The following is a 12,865-nucleotide window of genomic DNA, read 5'->3' on the forward strand; positions in this document are numbered from 1 at the left end:
TTAGTGATTTGGGGAGGGGCAAGAAAGTGACTTCCTCTATTACCCTAAAAGTAAGCTTGAGCAGCCAGAGGCCATGTCTATTTTATTGGCACTGTCCCCTTTTCAGTGACACCCGTAGCCAGCTCATAGACCCTATCCTGGCTCTGTTTGCTTGGTTCATTTATTCCATCCTCAAAAAGTAGGTATTTCATAACTACTGAATGAAGGAATGAATGAACTCACAAGGCCACAGTACTGTAAACCAAAAGTGCCTACAATAAATATGCATGCATTCTAGGCTATAAATGTTTCTAAAGTTCAGGTACTGTCTCAGCAAATTGTATTCTGATTTTCTAGAGCACCAGTTTGCAACCAGGGATTATTTTTTGCTCCCCCTCCCAGGGGACACTTGGCAATGTCTGGAGACATTTTTAGTTGTCAAAATTTAGGAGGTGCTACTGGCATCTGGTGGGTAGACGACAGAGATGTTGAGAATCACCCTACAGTTCCCAGGACAGCACCCTCACCCTAACAACAAGGAATTATCTGGCCCAAAATGCCAACAAGTGCCCAGATGGAGTAACCCTGTGGTAGAGCTTGGCAGCTATGTCTTGGGAGCCACATGATGGGCTGTGATTATCCTTGCTTAGACCTTACAAGGACCCTAGTGTAAATCCTTTTCCTCACTAGCCAAGCAATGTTCAAACCTACAGAGATTTATTTCATTAATTTTCTATTTGTTTAATAAACAGACTTAAAGCACTGGAGGGAAAAATATTCAAGCAGTGAGGTAAGACGAAAACTATTAGTAACACTAGGTTGACTTAAGTGAATGGTAGGAAACAACCTCTGCCATCAGGAAGTGAGTTGTAGAAACTGAAAAAAAGTTAAGAGTGTTTAAAAAGCTCTGGTTCAAACAAATGTCTATGTGAACCAATGGGTAGTTTGAAAACAGTGAAGACATTTCCGTCTCTTATGTCTTTGATAGAATGGAAAGAGCTTTTATTTTCTTTAGTGCAGTGATCATTCATATTTTTCCCATGACATGCCCAGAAGTTTAAAGAATAACAAACTCCCAAGTGTAAACACAGAATTTTGTGAGAAAGTGAGCCCTCTGGATGAATCCTTATCATTGTATGTTTGGATAAAATAAGATTTCCATGCATTAAACAATACAGGACTTTCTATTTGAGAAGTAAGCTTCCAACACTTTGAAGGGCTGCAGTTATTTCTCCTCAAGGATGACAAACATAAGCGCCCCCAAGGTATGGCTCCTCTCTGTTCAAGTTCAATGCTCTAGTCTCAGTGCTCCTATCACTGGCCCTTGCTTGGCCTATTTTTACACTGTGAACTGTTCCATGTCACTTGTTTGGTAACATTCAACATCAACAAGTGCCACCAAATCAATACCAGAAGACTGAAGATTAAAAGAAAAAGGAATCAAAAGATATGTAGCCTGCTTTGTACCAAGCCACCTGAAACTAGGTGCTTTTTGTAATAATGAAAATGTGAGGCCATGTGGACAGGAGAGATAGTTCCAGATTCCTGAAGAAGGCTCACGGCCAATTGGTCTAGGTACACCAAATGTGGTTTTAGGTTCCTGACTGGGATCCCCAGAAGAAAGAGTGCACAGCATACTCAAGGAGGTATGAAAATGCTCTGGAATCCCCAAATCATCTCATCATCAAGGACAGTTTTTAGCAATTTCAAAAGGATGTATATTCGTTTCCAAGGGATACCTTAAAAAGTATCACAAACTAGGTGGCTTAAAGCAATAGAAATTTACAGTCTCATGGTTCTGGAGTCTGGATGTCCAAAATCAAAAGGTCAGCAGGGCCATGCTCCCTCTGAAACCTGCAGGGGAATCCATCCTTGTCTCTCCCTAGCTTCTGGTTTTCTGGCAATCTTTGGCATTCCTTGGCTTACAGATGCATAACTCAAATCAATCATATGGCCTTCTCCTTGTGTCTTCACATTACCATCTACTTATAAGGATGCCAGCCATCTCAGATGGGGAGCCCACTTCTACACCAGTGTGACCTCATCCTAATTATATCTACAAGACCCTGTCTCCAAATAAGGTCACATTCTGAGGTACTGGGGATTAGGACTTCATCGTATTTTTTTCAGAGGAACACAATTCAATGCATAACAGGATGTAAACTAGGAGTGTATATTTTTGTTATCAGAGCAGGGAAATTTAACTTAAATTTTCAAAGTGTAATACAAACCCAAGGATCATTTATTCTCCCTCCTAAGAAGAGCAAAAGATGGAAAAACCTGGTGGTTGCCTTCAGGTGAAAGGCAAAAGGAAAGGAAGAATAAGGCAAAAAGGAATTAATCTAAAGCAAAGAGAGTCTTGTCTGCTTGATGTTGCTGCCACTTTGAGACACATCCGGTCACTCAGTCAGCTGGAGCATCTTCTCCCCCAGGGCATGTATGCCTCATGTTTACAATAAACTCCAGAAGGCTAACACACATGCAAGAGATGAGCTAATCCTTCTTATTTGCTTAATGGCAGAATGGAAAATAAGCACCCACCTGCACAAAATGGTTTCAGGAATGCCAAGAGGTTCTCCTGTTCCAAGATAGCTCCTCCATCCTCCCAACACTGCTACTGAAATCCCTGACACTTCCCCACTTCTCCTGGTTTGGGTGCCTGGGCCAGAAGCTCCTGATGTAGTATTGACCATTGCCCCTGGCACTGTCCCAAATATTTGGCATAAGTTAAGTCATTTAATACACAGAATAATCTTATGAAGTATGTACCATTATACCCACAATTTACAGATAAGAAACTAAGGCACAGGGAGGTTTAGTAGCTTAGCAAAGCTGAGATTCAAAGCAGCCCTCATGCTATCAAGCAGGGTACCATATTGCCTTTCAACAGTAGAGAGCAACACAGTAACTAACTTAATATCATGCCCACTCAGATCTGAGTGTTAGATTTTTCAGATCCTCTCACCTAGCAGAGAGCTAAGACAGCCTAAGACAGTTTTTTTTTTCTTTCTCGAAGTGTCTTACCTATAACCACTTGCATCAAAATGAGGGAGGAGGTACAGACACCAGGACCCTACTCTCAGACACAACCGACTCAGAATCTCAGTGCCCAGAAATCTGCATTTTAACAAAGAAATGAGTGGACTAATGTTTGAGAACCACTGGCCCTACAGGAATGGAATAGGGAAAGGTACAATGTTATGGTAAACCAGAAAAAGCCACAGAGAGGTGACAAGGCAATGGGGACCCTCGTAACCAATGGTCAATGACTCAGGGGGTCCTGACCAGAGAAGAGCTTGGTTGCTGGAGAGTGAGGGTAATGCTGAGCATGGAGGTTTGACAGCAGAAGGAGGCCAGCCACATCCTCTGGCTTGGATTCACATGCCCTGTCCTGGTAGAAATGGTTATGCTGAGTCAGGGCAGCATTATCTGTTAGTTTGGATGGGAAGCATGGTTGCAGGCAAGGGAGAGCAACCAGAGCACGTGGATTCAGAAATTCCTATGTGATTCTGATTGAGCAGGGCTTCATAAGCAGAATAAGGACTGGTGTGGGGTTAAAGAGAGTTGTGTGATGGAGGATCCAAGAGACCTAAGTCCTGCGTTTGTTTCAGTCACTGATTACAACCTCCCTGAGACTCAAGTTCCTGGTCTGTAAAATGGGGAAAATAACACCTGCCTTGAAGGTCCTCACATACAGGATGTGATGAACCAATTGAGGCATATAGTACTCTATAATGTATGTCATTGCTTTTCCAAAACCTCTGTACAACTCTTCTGCCTCAGAATATATCCGCCACACTCATGCCCTAAGTCCATTAATGACACAATAAAGGACAGTTGGAGATGATGCTCTGCCTTGCTCTGTGCATCCCCCTATACCCCTGCCAGGAAAAAGAACATAGTCACCTAAATTCATTCTAAAGTACAAATTACAATGTAGGCCTCCTGCACTGGGGAAACACACACACACACACACACATACACATACACACACACACACACACACGAAAACATGAGGAAAAGTGGAGACTAGAGACACCAAAGAACAAATTCACTCTCCTCACTCTATCTCTTCCCCACTGGTGTGCTCTACTGATTCCCCGAAGAGCTGGGCTGCTACTTCTGCTTCCACCCCTGCTTCCCCTCCTCAACAAACTCCAGTGCGTGCCCCCTGCTTTGGGGCCAGATCTACACAACTGTAGTTATTCAGATCATTGAGGCAAAACCCAACAAAGCAACAACATGCTTTAACCAATATTTTCTAAATCATTCTTCCTTAAAGCTGAAGACTTCTGAGCTTGAATTGCCCCCTCCTCTGTAGGCTTTCCATGCCGTTCAAGTAACTTAAATGATAACCAACCCTACACTTCATTTTGATCAGATCGTGGTATTATAGAGCTATGGTGAAAAGAACATCTCTTTTAATAAAATGGGATACCAAAAATATCGATAAATAAAAGTGCACTTGTGAAATTGGAAAAGAATTCATAGTAGATAATATGATAGTTAATGTATGCCTACATTCTTTCAATGGACATTTATAGCTCCTTTAAAATATTATACATATTGAAGGAATATTTGCTAATTAATGTGTGCATAGTACTACTAGGAATTGTGGAGGATACCAAGATGGGTACAACAGATACAGACCTACCCTAGGTCCTGGTTTGATCCATTCATTTATTAGTTAAGTGACCTTTCCTTATTGGGGAAATAAAAGACTATTTTCCTTTCTTGTTATGAAGATAACCTAGAACTTCACAAGTTTGTGAAGAGAAGCAGATGAGTGAAATAGGACACTATATGTATAAAATATCATTATTCTGAGGTCTCTGTAATGTCTGAGAAGCAACAACAGGGAGGTCAATCCAAAGAGAGACACTCAAGGGTCCCAGCTAGAGGCCCAGGCCAGGGACTGCAGGTTCCCTCTGCACCCCTCTTTCTACACCCAGCCCTCTTCTCTCACTCAGAGGTAGGTATATACCCACCTTTCTGTCCTCTTTCAGCTTGAAACCCTGGTTAGTAATGCAGCCCTCTCCCTTCAGGCAATCCTGTGCTCTCCCACAAGGTGAAGTTGCCTAGCACCTGCTACCCCAAAGCAGCCCAAGAACACTTCAATGTTCCCACCCCAGGTTTACATTTTTCCTAGGACCGTGTGTGGATCCTCTGGAAATCCAAGCAATCATAAGCATTAAGAATACAGTCCAGGCCTCCTCTTTTCAATCGGGGCTGGAAGAACACTGCAGCTTTTTTCCTACAGTGGTGCTAGTTCAGCCCAGTAAACAAATGGGTATTTTGCCTTTGCCCCTGAGAAAACACATAGGCATTAGAGCAAAGTTCCTGTGTTCTGGTAACATTTAATTGTGCTGGTTCTCAGCCCTCTCTACACCCACACACTCATGGACAACATTTATTTCACTGACTTCAAAGGCTGTTCAACATGTTGGAAATATGTGAGAGAACACTGAGGGGAGTTTGAAATTAGTCTCAACCCTCCTTCTGTATGTGTGGGTTTGGTTCATGTGTTAGGATTTTAGAAGTACGTATTTGATTTTTAAAACATTCATTTGTTTATACTGGGTTTAGAGTCATGAAAAATAAATCAGGATTTCTATTGCCAGTTTTTGTGTTTTTCATAATAAATAGTAGTCATTCATCCTTGTCCAATAATAAATATTTATAGGTTTAAATTAGGAATAGCTTTTCAAGAGAATTTCCATTCATTCATTATCCATCAACTTCCAGATGCCAGCCAGCACATGAGGAGTTTCCAGAAAGAAGCAGGAAGCAGACTAGGGCTTCCAGGCATGGAGGGGAAAGAGTACCGGCAACAAAAAGAAGTTGTCACTAAATCCAAATGGATGTGTCATTCGCTAGGAATCATTTGCATAAGATTCCCCAGGCCCCAACCCAGAGAGTGTGATCTGAGTCTGAAATGGGCCTGAGCATCTGCATTTTAACAAGCATCCTCCCTCCAGTTGATTCTTTTGCAACACTACCCCTGTGCTGGTGCATTCAAGACATTATATTCAGAAGTCAAGATTCAGTGATGCGTCTTCCAGGTGGAGCTAGCTCTTAGTCCTTGGTGCATATCTGGGTAGAAAGCCAAGCACTTTATGGATATGCGCTGATAGCACTATCAATTGCCTAAAACTTTTCTAATACTCAGTTTGATATGAATTGTAGAAAGTTGAAAATGCTGCATTTCCTTCTCATATATTTCTAGACTTTGCTCCAGGACCAAATTCCAGGATATTTATGTACATTCATTATATACATTTTTCTATAAGCTTAAAAATTAAATTATCTAACAGAAAAAAGAGCAATGTAATAGAAAATAGAACATGATCATCAAAATAAAGATGGTTTGTTTTAGTCATCTCTAGCTACATAACAAATGACCCCCAAATTTAGTAGCTTAGAACAACAAATATTTACCATCTAACAGTGTGTCAGAAATCCAAGTGTGACTTAGCCGAGTAGTTCTGGTTCAGGGCCTCTCACAGGCTGCAGTCCAGGGGACAGGGCTGGAGTCATCTCAAAGCCCGACTAGGAGAAGACCCATTTCCAAGCTCACTTGCATGGCCAATGGTAGGATTCAGTTCCTCCCAGGCTGCTGGATTGAGGACTCAGTTTTTCAGTGGCTGTTGGCTAGAGTTCTCCCTCAGTTAACTTCCACACAGACCTCTCCATAGGGCCGCTCACAACATGGCAGCTGGCTTCCAGCAGAGCAAGCAAGCAAGAGAGCAAGAAAGGAAGCAAGATGATGCCATGGTCTTTTGTAACCTAATCTTGGAAGTGACCACCCCATCACTTTTGCCACATTTTACTATTTAGAAGCAAATCAATAAATCCAGCCCACACTAAAGGGGAGGGTGTTACACAAAGCATGAATACCAAGAAGTGGGGGAGGGGGGATCACTGGGAGTCATCTTAGATGCTATCACAGAATACATGAATTTGCTTTTTCATAGTCAATTTATCATCCTACTTACACTTTGCTAAAACTAAATGTTAATGTAAAACAAACTCTTCTGATACAGGTTAAGGAGTACATTCTGGGGGTAGAGTCTAGTAGTGTTGAAAAGATATTTTGAGGTTATTAGTTGAATTCAGGTTTCTATATGAGGAGCTGTACACCTACTATGCCAACAATAGGAAAGAGTGTTAGTTACTATATCACTTAAGAATGCTCTCTGCTATAGGTAATAGAAAATCTGAAGAGCTGTGGCTTAAAAATAAGAGCATAAGGAGAAGTCTAGAGGCAGACAGCTACTGGCATTGTTTCAGTAGTTCGGTAATAGCAAAAGCAGCATCTTCTATTCTCTTAATTATACATGTCACCTCATGATCACAAGATGACTTCTCTACACTAAGGCAATACATCATTTTCTAAGTAGGATGAAAGGGGCAAAGGGCCACACCATATATCTCTGCTTCTTTTCATAAGGAAGATAAAGCTTTCCTGGAAGTCTTGCCCAGCAGACTTCTACTTAGATCTCATTGGCCAGAATTGGGTCACATGTCTACTCTAAACTGACCACTCACCAAGGAGACTAAGATTACCCTGGCAAGTCTATAACCAACTATAACTTAACTCTGAGATAAAAGAATTATTTCCAAGACCTGAATAAACGGAGATTCACTTGGCAGAGAAGTGGGACTGTGGATTTAGAGCAGGCAACACACATCTTCTGTAAACATCTTGTTTGTTATTATTTATGTGCTCCTTATATCCAATACAATCACAATTTTGTGATTTTTTCACAATTTTGACAAAAGTCTAAAAAGATATTTTCCCACAGAAACAGACAAGGCAAGCATCATTGCTTGTTAAATCTCAAATATACTTAAAGTTTCCTTCTTGAAAATTCCTTATTCATAAATAAAATGTCCAAATTTTGAGACAAAAAATGACCCCATGTTTTTTTAATCCTGTGTACATATAAAATGTTTTTTAAATATTTCCATTGCATACATTTAACAAGATGAAATCTTCTGAGACTTACTGTATTAGCCAGCTATTATTAAAACACAATGAGACAGATTGCTTTTCTTGAACATCTGCTGATAGATTTTTGTTAACTTACATTTCCAAAATTATAGCATCATAAGTCAATGTTGCACAAAAGTATTTAATGTCATTTATAAAAATCTAGTTATATAAACCGTTGACTCCTTATAAAGCATCTATTAAGACACAGAAATATCACTGAAGCATATTTATGTCTTTGATCTTGCAGTCTGCATAATGATTCGGGCCAGAGGCGCAACTTGTTCCATAGATCACAGAACAGAAAATCAGTTCTTGGAGAAGCTGTTCAACCTCATCTGAGGCATCCCATTCTAAGAAACTAAATGGCACCTGCATGTCTTGGTTTTTGTGTTTGTTTAAAAGCAAATCTCTAACTGCTGTTCTGCTCCAAATCTAGGTGAGCAGATAAAGTTCTGCTCTGAGCAAGACCTGCCCTCCTATAGAGGGATAAGAGGAGCATATCCCTGAGGGAACGGGACGCCAGAGTGACAGCTTTGATAAGGGATAAAATCAAACCAATGATGCATGTGAACGATGAGCACATTGGAGATTGTCAGAAACAGGCATCATCATTCATTCAGTGATGTTCAAATTCACATACAAGCCTAGCTGCCTTTTACATTGACTACAGAATGTAGCATCCAGATGATTGAGGATGTATGGTGACAGCAGACAGCTGTGGAAGAGCCTAGGAGAGTTTCTAAGTCTGAATTCCAATCCTGTGCCTGCCATTAAGTGGGAAAGTATTCTTGATCCAGTCATCTGACAGCTTTGCCCATCGATTTCTCTATCTCAAATGGGACTCCTTTTCTTTAAGGATTCCTTCAGCTTTAAATACCTATGAATCTGCTAAAGCAACTATGCTTTGACGGATGGAATTGTGAACTACCTTTAGATGGAATGACTGATTACTAACAGAACTTTGTTGGGTTCAGTGCATTATGAATACATATCAAAATGTACAATAAGGATATTTTTCAAAATATTCCCTCCAGTTTTCTTCACCCTAGATAAATGTACAGAAATGTCTGTATTAGTGTTGAGAAAAGGACACTTCTCCTAACCTCACACAGAGATACATTTCAAGTCTATGTCTTAGAAGACAGTGAGAGACTTAAAAGAGACCTAGAGATATGAATGGGGTAGGCAGAGAAGGGACCTGGGGAGAGAGATGTAAGTTCCTAGGGAAATTATGTGGAGGGCAGGGCTGGATCTAGGCCTGGGAATCAGGAAGTTACAGTTCTAATTTCAGCCTTTCCACTGATTCACTTGGGACCTTGAGAATGCCTGGCCCATTTAAATCGTGCCTCAGTTTCCTTATCTGCCATTTAGAAAGAGTCCTTGGCTAGGTGCCCAGGATTGTGAGAACATAATGTTCAGGGCCATGGAAATTCAATCAGTACCAAAAATGCAAAACATCCTAGTTACTAGATGTCCTAACTTAAAATGGAAACATTAACAAGAGTAATTCCTTTAATAATCAAAATGTGAATGTTTTAGAAAGCATATCTATATGGGTGAAAATTAAGCGAATTAAGGCTACTGGAAGAGCTTACAGTCCTAGGGATACATAAGCAGAAAAAGGTCAAACTTGGGGTAGGACAAGTTCCAGTTTTGCCACTTATCATCCTTGTGTCCTTGGGTAATTTCTTAACCTCCCACAGTAGCCTCATATGTAAAATGAGAATAAGAGCACGCATCTCAGAGGGTTGTGTTAAAGATGATTACAGATGGAAGTTAGCTCTTTTGAAGCATTGATGAGGTTTGAATTCACAGCCACCATATACTTTTCAGCTGATAGTTTCTCTTATTGCAATTAAAAAGCTTAGTCACCCAGAGCAAGTACTTTTTTAATGCCATTTATTAAGCATTTACTGTATTGCAATGCTCTATCCCCATGCTAAGCACTTTGCATAAATTTTCTCATGTTCTCTTCACAAAAACCTATTACTATTACTGCTGCAGAAATGGAGGTGGAGAGAAACGAAACATTATTTCTGGCTTCATTGTGTTTCCTTAACCTGCCTTATTTTTTTTCTCAGCTGCATCTAATTGGTTCTACTTTTAATATTATTTTAAGCCACTTAAAGTTTTTAAGACTAAAGCAGCAACTAACTAAATATATTTATATAACATGTTAGTTTTGTCATGTTGCTGTCCACCCCTGGAGACCTGCTCTAAATTTACTTGGATATTTGAGGATAAATAAATCATGCTCACTGCAGTTTCTGGAAAGCATTAAAAAACACTAAACTTGCTTTGAAATAATCAAAGCAAGTTAAAATAAAGCTTAAGAATTTCTAAAATATTCATTGAAAAAAGCATTTATATTTATGTTTAGAAAAATTAACTTATCATTGAGAAATCTTACACACATGCATATGTTCATAGATCTTCACTAAGGACCAATTGTGTATATATGTGTATGACCTCATCGTAACACGCTCCTCAGAGACCACACTGTGGGAATTCTTACAGTTACCAAAGGGTTAAATTCAATAAACTCTTTTTTGTTAATGTACCATTTAATTATGAAATACTATAATCGTCTTAGAGAAAATTTGAAAAATATTTTTTTAAGCAATGTGGTATTGAAGAAAGAGTCGGTATCTTTCAAACCAGATTAGAAATTCAAATCCACCTCTTATTTACCTGGACAACTTATTAAACCTTACATTTTTCTATGAAATGGGAATAATAAATTACAGAGTTGCTGTAAGTTAAATGAGAACAGTGTTTGATCATGATAGCCAATCAACAAATGTTAGTAACTATCCATTCCCTTGGAAAAGAATCTCTAGGCAGACGTGCTTAAATTCTGTTCTGTAAAGAGATAGGAATCCTCTGTTCCCATAAAGTGCTTACCAGCCTTCTTTGGTAATAGACTATTTTCTAAGAAAAAGCAATGGACCCTTTTCTATTGTACATTCAAAATGTATGCACCCACTTCAGGGCATTCGTGGACCAACACTGCCCATCCTTTGACTCAGATTAAGAACACCTGCTCTAGCGCATTCATTCTGACTTCACCAAATCCTCTTACAAAATAAGGTCATCTTTAAAAAATACTCAATTCTTTGGGTACCTTTCAGTTGGATGAAGGAAAACAGCAGGGCTTTATTTTTAATAGCTCTAGGAAAATGCATTATCTGAGCAAAACCCCACAGTAGACAAGTAAACTGCACAGAAACTTCATTAAAGGACTGATCTGACTTGCCACATATTTAGAACAGCCTTTGAAAACACACAGGTAAATGTTTACTTCTGAGTCTAGATCTAAATGAAGAAAGAAAACATTAGAACAACAATAAATTTACTTAGCTTCATTTAGATAATTGTGGACATACCATTTTTATATATTACATATTCTTAGGACATTGGACAACAGATCAAGAAACAGAATGTTCTAGAAAATAAACCTTAACTATTGGTAAGTATTACGTACTTTTTACGAAAGAGGTTTTGTTGTGTTGAATCAAAAGTGGCTCCTTGGCACTGAGAGGCTCCATGGAGTCACCCAAGTCCTAATTCCCTAATCCTGAGATTAGCTGGATTGCTGCTAGCAGTCATCAACTTGTTTGGATTTCAAACTACATTAGATCCCTTCATATTGCTGCCACCACCAAGCAGTTAAGCTGGCTCTGTCCTATTCTTTTGGTGGTAATTTTTTTACCCTATGCTTCAGTTTAGTCTATATAATCCTTCCAGAGGGATAAAAGCTCCTGGGAATTAATTGCTTAAGTGAACACATACTGTGGGAGAGAACGCTATTTGGGAAAGGGGCCAAGTTTGCATTCTGTCCCCACCATTGCTTTGTGTTTGATTTCAGCAAGTCACCTTCACCTCTCTAAACCTAAGTATCTTCTTTTGTAAAATGACAACCTACCTTCCCAGATTGGTTTGAAATCCCAGATCACATGGAGACAATGCATGTAGAAGCACTTGGTAACTATTAAGTGCTATGTGACTGCAAACTCATTTGATTACTTCCTAGTGGCCACCAAAAGGGACTAGTACAGGTGTGGATCACTGATGTTTGCATCTGTCCTTATTCAAAACCTTACTGTTTGCTCAATTCAAAAATTAAGTTCTCTCTTAACATTTTCTTAACTGCCTTCCTAATTTTCTTCTTGCTTTTAATGTCACCTCTGCTCTCTCTAGCAGGAAAACCTGAAGCTCAAAGCTCAAAGCTCACCTTAGGCTTTTCTCTCTCCCTATCCTTGAAGTAATTAAGTCCTGTGGATTCTTCCTTTAACATCCTGAAATTCATTATTTATTCTTTTCTTTTTTCTTTTTCATGGCCTATTCCAGTTTTGGCCCTACCATCTCAAACTTGAGATACAGCAAGAATCTCTCTGCCTTGAGTCTCTTCCTTTTTTCTCAGGCTGGACACTGATATCAAATTCATGTTGATAAATGATTGCATTGATTGTGGCTGTATTCCTCCACTCCAACATCTTCAATAGACCCCCACTGTATATAAAATAAAATTGAATCTGGCCTCAACCCATCTTTCCAGCCATGGCCACACAGGTCTATCTGCCTGTGACACTCACTGTATCATCCTTCCTTGTTCCTGGGGCCTTGCTCACTGCATTTTCAAGATGCCTTCTTCCTTCCTTTCCAAATCATACTCCATTTTCCAATCCCTGCTCAGGTCCCACCACCCCATGAAGACTTCTTGAATCCTCAGAGCTCACGATGATCTAATTTCCTGAAGATATTCTACCAGTTGAATGTTTGAAGAGTTGATAATCAGTTATGAACTAACTACCATTTAACATTGTGTGTGTAGTTGTCTTGGAGTCAATTAACTTAGGTCATGTCATTTACATTTTATTGAGTGCCATG

At 39.6% G+C, this 12,865-nt stretch overlaps 2 protein-coding genes across 7 annotated transcripts in view; one reads left to right on the forward strand and one right to left on the reverse strand.

The window, feature by feature from the left end:
• The window catches only part of TFEC (transcription factor EC), a 667,358-nt gene that overhangs the window by 548,706 nt on the left and 105,787 nt on the right, over positions 1-12,865 (reverse strand). The gene's annotated exons all lie outside the window — the stretch shown is intronic.
• The window catches only part of CAV1 (caveolin 1), a 33,547-nt gene that overhangs the window by 18,130 nt on the left and 2,552 nt on the right, over positions 1-12,865 (forward strand). The window lies entirely within an intron of this gene.

This window comes from Stenella coeruleoalba (assembly GCF_951394435.1).
Source record: "Stenella coeruleoalba genome assembly, chromosome: 9".
In the NCBI taxonomy this organism is placed as follows: Eukaryota; Metazoa; Chordata; class Mammalia; order Artiodactyla; family Delphinidae; genus Stenella; species Stenella coeruleoalba.